This window comes from Notamacropus eugenii, chromosome 2 (assembly GCF_028372415.1).
Source record: "Notamacropus eugenii isolate mMacEug1 chromosome 2, mMacEug1.pri_v2, whole genome shotgun sequence".
Taxonomy (NCBI): Eukaryota; Metazoa; Chordata; class Mammalia; order Diprotodontia; family Macropodidae; genus Notamacropus; species Notamacropus eugenii.
In genome coordinates, this window is record NC_092873.1 from 410053667 (window position 1) to 410061797 (window position 8131).

Consider the following 8131-nt stretch of genomic DNA (forward strand, 5'->3'; position numbering starts at 1 on the left):
CTTGGAAGAGTTCTGTAGAGAACACAACATTTTCACATGGTGCTGGTATTAGAGTTACCACCTTGGATCTGAAGTTAGTTTAGGTAGGTATCTTTAAGAGCATTGACACTGCAACTCTCTTTGCGGTGGACAAAAACTGGAGATCAAGGGAATGCCCATCAATTGAGGAATGGCTGAACAATTGTGGTATATGAATGTAATGGAATAATATTGTGCTATAAGAAATGATGAACAGGAGGACTTCAGAGAGGCCTGGAAAGACCTATATGAACTGATGCTGAGTGAAAGGAGCAGAACCAGGAGAACTCTGTACACAGCAACAACCACAGTGTGTGAGGAATTTTTCTGGTAGACTTAGTCCTTCATAGCAAAGCAAAGACCCAAAAAATTCCCAATGAATTTTTGAGGCAAAACGCCTTCCACATGCAGAGAAAAGAACTGTGGAATTGGATTGCAGAATGAAGCAGACCATTTACTTTTGTATTATGTTTTGTTTTGTTTTGTTTTATGGTTTCCCATTCATTTTAATTCTTCTATTCAACATGACTAAGGTGAAAATGTATTTAATAGGAATGTATGTGTAGAACCTGTATAAGATGGCACACTGTCTCAGGGAGGGAGTGGGGAAGGAAGGGGGAAGGAGTGGAAGGAAGTGGAAAAAATCTAAGATATATGGAAGTGTTTGTAGAACACTGAAAACAAATAAAATAATTTTTAACAAAAGAGCATTGGCATCTAGGGAGGGGCAACCACTTTTCTAGCCTTCCTCTGCAGTTGTACATTTCACTGTCTTACTTGGGGAGCACTCTTGGAGCAATATGGAGCCAAAGAAACAAGCTGCCAATACCAGTGCTATATTCCTGAAAGTTAAATATTCTAAAGGGGGTTTGCTTTGGGTTTCTTGGTCATTAGGCATTTATTCAATGAACATTTATTTATTTATTACCTACTATGTATTAATATGTATTAAGGCTCTACTACATGGATGAAAATTGGATGGTTTTATGCATCTCTAAATATTCATATCTTCAGAGGAGAAAGCCTTAGGGATGGATGATTTTGACAGGATTTGCCTGAGGTGATACAGAGAGGCAGGACAAATCTTAGCTATTGCAAGGTCTCAGCCAAACACTTAGCTCACCAGATGGAAATTCCTGCTCCACCTGTTAGGGCCTCCCTGTCCCAGCTCCTGTTCTGCCTTCTGTCCAACTAATGATCCAAACAACTATGTGCAGAGCAACGGGCACTGGACTGGGTTTCAGAGGCTGCTGTTTGTCCCTCCTGGGTTCTACCCTCCTTTAGCTCTTCCTCGTCAGCAGAGTAGGTGAGAGACTATCCCTGCACTAGACTGGACACACACAATTGGCTATAGAATTCTTTGGGTCCTCTGCTCTTACTTGAGGTCTCCTCTCTACTACAATGAAAAAGTCCTGGGAGAATCCCAGTGTCTATTATGCATGGGTTATGTGGAAGCCATAGAATGTAAATATGTCTTCTGTATTTTAGAAATACATATCCAACTTCATATAACATATACATAATTTTTATAACAAACATGAAAACATTCTTGTCTAAAATGAATGAATATAAGAAAAGGTATTATTCACTCTTTATGTGTATCTCTTGTCTTTTTTATTGCCAAGAAAACAGAGTCAGATCTCAAATGCTTGGATAATCTTCCATGGGCACCTAAATCTGGATTCAAATAAGTCTCATGATAATGGTTTACATATGCAAAAGGTCTGTCCTTTCTTGGGTGGGGATGGGGAGAATGGAGAGGGAGGACTGTCTCTCTTTACCAGGTAGCTCACTAATCTTGAATTAGTGTTATTTTTCAGAGTTGCAGCAGTTTTTCCATAAAATGAAAAAAAAGAATTAAGGAAATTCTCTTGCCCATTTTAATTTTTCTATTGGGTGGCTTCTGCCAATGAATGCTTTTGTGGCAAGTGTGTTTATGCTTCTAGTGGAATAGAAAAGAGAGCCAATACACAAAACAGCTATCCAGAGGAGATTTACTGAAGGCTCTTCTTTACCAAGACCTCACGAGGGTTCCATATGAGGAGGCTACAAATCTCCAAGTGTCCTTCAGATTGTCTGAGGGTGGGGGTGGGGGCAGGGAACAACTCCAAAGATGGATTCTCATCTTTCTCCTTTTTCTTTTTTTACAGGAAAGGTCTCATCTCTGACCTTTATCAGGGATGTTTTGCCTGCTTCCCAGGGGCTCTAGGGAGGCAATTGGCAGAGAAGCAAGGTGTTATCTTTTACCTCTGCTCCCAGATCTATGTTTTGGGATCCTTGAGCACAGTAATTGGTTGAAGAGGTAATCAGGGAGAAAAGGAAAGCGGAGGAGGAGACTCTAATTTCTGGCCTGTTCTCATACAGATAGGAACCTACTCTTCATGGCCTTGGCTAGATAAACTCTGGAAACCTTCCCAGAGCCCAGGGGCCCACTCCCCTGCACAGGTGGTCATGAGCTCATAAGGGGATGCATAGACAAAGAAAAGAACGAAGATGCCAAGGTTTGTTCATGGCCTGGATTTTTCATTTAACTCTTAGCTGCCCTGAGTCAGTTTCCAGAATACCAGTTTGGCATACTATAGCTACAGACCAACATTCATTCATCCAGGATCTTTTGTTCAGTACTTTATATATTTAGGTATAAGCTCCTTGAGAGCAGGAATCATTTCTTCCTTTTTTTTGTCTTTGTATTACTAGGGGGCAGCTAGGTGGCATGATGGTTAGGGTTTGGGGAGGAAGGGTAGAATCAGGTCTTCCTGAGTTCAAATCTGGCCTTAGACACTTACTAGCTGCATGACCCTGTGCAAGTCACTTACCCCTGTTTGCCTCAGTTTCCTCATCTGTAAAATGAACTGGAGATGGAAATGACAAACCCCTCTAGTATCTTTGCCAAGAAAACCCCAAATGAGGTCACAAAGAGTCAACTGAACATCAGCAAATACCAAATGAGTGTTGATTAATCACTGCATCTTGTATCTATGAGATGGGCTTTCAGGCAATTTGGAGGAACCTAGAAGAATTCTTAACATGCCTTAACATACAAGTCTTCCTGAATCCAAGCTCATTACACCTTCCTACAGATGATACCTATGTAGTGGCCTCTATACTCTTTGTTGGGGGGAGGACACTAATAGTGACACATTTGAGTTTTATTGACATGTTTTGCTTTTACCTTACAAACATTTGCAGACTACTCCCACTTTTGTGGAGGCTATTGTGACAAAGTAAAATAGTTTAAGTAAAACTTAAAAATACATCTGAAAGTGCATGCAGCATTTCAAATCTGTAGTACCTCCTTGATGCTACACCTTTTTATTTAAAAAAAAAAGGAGACATCTGTTTTTTCTCCCTTTTCTTCCATTCCGATGGATATCTCATTAATTTTCAGTGGTTTATTTGGTTTGTTGTTTTGGGGTTTTTTTGCTACCACAGAAAGAGATGCTGTAAACATTTTTGTACCAAAATGTTTCTTCCTCTTTCTTTGATCTCTTTTGAGTATAGCCCTGGCAGCAGTTTGGCTGAGTCAACGGGCACACATAGTTCAGTAACTTTTTGTGTGTAATTACAAATTGCTTTCAGGAATGGTTGTACCAAATCAGGTCTGTCAGCAGTGAATCAATAGACCTATTTTCCCACAGCTCCTCCAACATTTAGCATTTTCTCTTTTTGTCATCTTTGTCATTGTGATTGGTGTGAAGCAGAATCTCAGAATGGCTTTAATTTATATTTCTCTAATTAGGAGTGATTTGAAGTATTTTTTTATATCTCTATAAATAACCTCAGTTTTTTCTTTTGAGAACAATCTGTTTATATCCTTAGAGCATTTATTAATTGGGGAATGGCCCATTTTCTTGTAAACTTAAATCTATTATGTATATATTTTAGAAATGAGATCTTTACCCAATTGATAGTCAAAGGATATGAACAGGTAACTTTCAGAAAAAGAAATCAAAACTATCTATAGCCATATGAAGAAATGCTTTAAATCACCACTGATTAGAGAAATGCAAATTAAAACAACTCTGAGGTACCACTTCACACCTAACAGATTGGTGTTGACAGAAAAGGAAAATGATCAATGTTGGAGAGGATATGGGAAAATTGAGATACTTATGCACTATTGGTGGAGTTGTGAACTGCTCCAGTCATTCTGGAGAGTAATTTGGAACTATGCCTAAAGGGTTATAAAACTGTGCATACCTTTTGATCCAGCAATCCCACTCCTAGGTATATATCCTAAAGAGATCACAAAAAAGGGGAAAGGACCTACACATATAAAAATATTTATTGCAGCTCTTTCTGTGGTGGCAAAGAATTGGAAATTGAGGGGATACTCGTCAGTTGGGGAATTGTTTGGTGTTTGAATGTAATGGAATATTATTGTACTGTAAGAAATGATGAGCAGGCAGATTTCAGAAAAACCTGGACTTATACAAACTGATGCAGAGTGAAGTGAGCAGAACTAGGAAAACATTATATACTGTAACAGCAACATTATACAATAAATAACTGTTAATGACTTAGCTATTCTCATCAATAAAATGATTCAAGACAAGTCCAAAAGACTCAAGAAGGAAAATACTATCCATAGCCACAAAAAGAACAGCTGAAGTCTGAATGCAGATTGAAACATACTATTTTCACTTTATTATTTTTAGTGATTCTTTTCTTTTGACCTGTTTCTTCTTTTACAACATGACTAATATGTAAATATGTTTTCAAGATTGCACATATATGACCTATATCAAATTGTTTACTGTCTTAGGGACAGAGTAGGGAGGGAGAAAATTGAAAACTCAATATTAAAATAAAAAGAATGTTAGAAATGAGACCTCTATCTTCCTGCAAAGATTTTTCCTAGTTAGTTGTTTTCCATTTAATCTTAGCTTGATTAAATTCTTTGGGCAAAATCTTTGCAATTTAACGTAATTAAATTATCCATTTTATCTTCCATGATCTTCTCTATTCCTTCTTCAGACATGAACATTCCTTCTATCAATAGATCTGAGAGGTAATTTTTTTTCCATGTTTCTCTAACTTGTTTATAAGGTAACCTTTTAAATGTAAGTCAGGTTTCCATTTGGAGCATATCTTTGGATAAGATGTGAAGGACAGGTCTAACCTTAATTTCTTTCCTTCCATTGTCCAATTTTCCAGAAGTGTTTTTTGTTTCTTTCCCAGAAGACTCAGATACTGAGTTCTTATCCAAGTAGTTAGAGTCTTTATGTCTATCATATACTCTACATTCTTCTAACTGGGATATACAAGTATTCATGGAGGACTAGCATCTCTGAAAGAGGGTTGCTGAACCCTTTTCAGGGCATCTCATCCACCCTTGGTGTCCACTTCTCACTGAACTCTCACCTGTGATTCCAAGTAGCATCCTCAGCATCCACAACCTGGTAAACTGTTTCAGCAGACAGACAACCAAATTGAGGGTAACCAAGGGACCTCAAACCCATCAGTGACTTAGGCTGGGAGTGTCTACCCCAACCATGTGAAGACTTCCCCCAGTGGTAGGGGCAGATGAGAATGCTTTGTTCCAATGGCCATGAGCTAAGGAGTACTGAGAGCTTGATTAGACATGTAAGATACCACAGTCATCTGCTGTATCCTGAGCCATTACCAGGTTTCTGGGCTCCATGACTGCTAGACAGACTAAGGACAGTGACTTGATGCAACTCTGCATCACTTAAATCCAATTTATGTGCAAGTTAAATGATATCACTCATACCATTTTACCATTTTTACCTAATTCAAAATCCTATAGTCACAACCCAGCACACAGGGAGCTTAGACCATAGTGTCATTTTCTCACTGGACTGAAGCAGCAATGGTATTTGGCAGCCCCCTGGTTGTCTGAGCATCCTTTTTGAAAGAGTACACTGCTCACCTCCTGGTATGAGGAAGGGGCTAGAAAAGGTACTCTTAAAATTGTCTGCTTTATCCAGCCCTGACCTGCTTACCACACCAGGTGGGAATCCCTACCTGTGGTTGAAACACAAAAAAAATACAAGAACTTTTGTGAGATGATTCTACTTACCATTGATACATGGAATGTGTACACACTTATGGACAACATGAAATCTAGTAGACCTGAAGGACGAATAGCTCTTGTTGTAAGAGAACTCAGCAGACATCACAACCAGATAGTAGCCCTGAGCGAAACAAAGCTGGCAGATGAAGGCCAGACTACCAAAGTAGGAGCTGGGCACACATCTTTTCTGGAGTGGCTGCAGTAATGGGGAGCACCAGTTTTGAAATCAAAACCAATCTAATAAACAAGTTTGTGTGCCTCCCACAGGCTTATGACAATGTGATTGCCATTTGCAGAAAAGCACCATTAGCAGTACATGTGTTCCCACCATGACAAACCCTGAGGGGGTCAAAGAAAAATTTTGTGAAGACCTGGAGACCCTCATCACAAATGTACAAAAAGAGGACAAACTTGTAATTTTGGGTGACTTTAAAATGCTGCAGTACGCGCAGGCTATCAGATATATCAGAGAATCCTTGGGAGGCATAGAGTTGGAAGCAACAGCAGCAACAGTCATTTACTGTTGAAGATGTGTGTGTCTCATTATCTTCTCATTGCCAACACTGACTGTCATCGTAAGGAGAAGAGATAGGCAAGATGTGTGAATGACAAAGACTTGTCTTCCCCAAGCCAAACCTTTCACATTCAACAAAATCAGTGGCAACTCTGATTGCCACTCACAGAAGACTTACTGTCAACAAATTAGAGGGCTTCTCTCTGAATTTTTTTGTGTATTTCAACCACAGAGTGGGATCCTCACCTGGTGTGGTAACTTGGAGGGAAAGCTGAACTAATACACAGTTGACACAGTTGACAACAACAGTAGAAAAGAAGAGGGCAGCTTTCAGAAATTTGGGGTACAGCACTGCATTTACTCATCTGGTTCAGAAAACTCACAAACATCAAGATTGGTTTGATGAAAATGGTGGGGAAATTCAGACGTTCCTAAGTGAAAAATGAGAACTCCACAGGGTTTATTTACTAGAAGGACAGTTCATTCATGTCTGAGAAAGCATTTAACTTCATCAAAATAGAGTGCAAGGGAAACTTAGAGAAATGCAGGATCCTTGGCTGAGTAAGAAGGTAGATGAAATTCAATTTTACACTGATAGTAATAATCCAAAGTGCTTTTATGATGCCCTTAAGGCTTTTTATGGATTAAAGACCTATGATGCATCTCAACTACTCAATACTGATGGAGCCACATTGATTAGTGATAAGTGAAGAGATGTGCTTAACACTTCCACAATGTTCTCTACAGGCTGTCATCAACCAGTGCTGAAGCCATTGACCCTCTCTAGCAGAACTTCCAACTGAAGAAGAAGTTTTGAATACAATTAGGCTCTTCTCAAATGGCAAAGCACCTGGTGCTGATTCTATTCCAACTGAGATTTACAAGACAGGGGTCCAGTGCTCATGCAAAAGCTGACTGAAATCTTCTGGGTTACATGCAAAGAGAAGGTTATTTCCCAGGAGTTCAAGGAAGCCTCCATTGTCTATCTCTATTAAATAAAATAAAATAGTTTATCCCATGATAATCATGGGGGGAGGGGGAATTGTCTTTCTCTTAATCATTGCCAAAGTTCTCCTTAATGGGCTGATACTTCACTTGGAAGATGGTCATCTACCCAAGAGCCAGCTTGGCTTCAGAAAGGGTCAAGGAATAGTCAGTGTGGTGTTCACTGCCTGACAGCTCCATAAGAAATGACAGGGGCAGAATGGAGGTCTGTACAAAACATTTGCCAATCTGACCAAGGCCTTTGATACTGTCAGTTGTGAGGCTTTATGGAAGATCATGACAAAATTTGGTTGCCTGAAGAAGTACTTCAGTGTTGTATGCCAATTTGATGACAGCATGTTTGTACAGGTTCTAGATAATGCACAATCCTCTCATGTTTTCTCAGTCACCAATGGAGTGAAGCAGGTCTATGTGCTTGTTCTCATTCTTTTTAGCATGATATTTTCAGTGGTGTTGTTGGATGCCTTCAATGAGGAAAAAAATAGCATCAAAGTCAACTATGACACAGTAAATTATTTAATTCGAAAAGGCTACAAACCAAGACTAAAGTGGAGGGA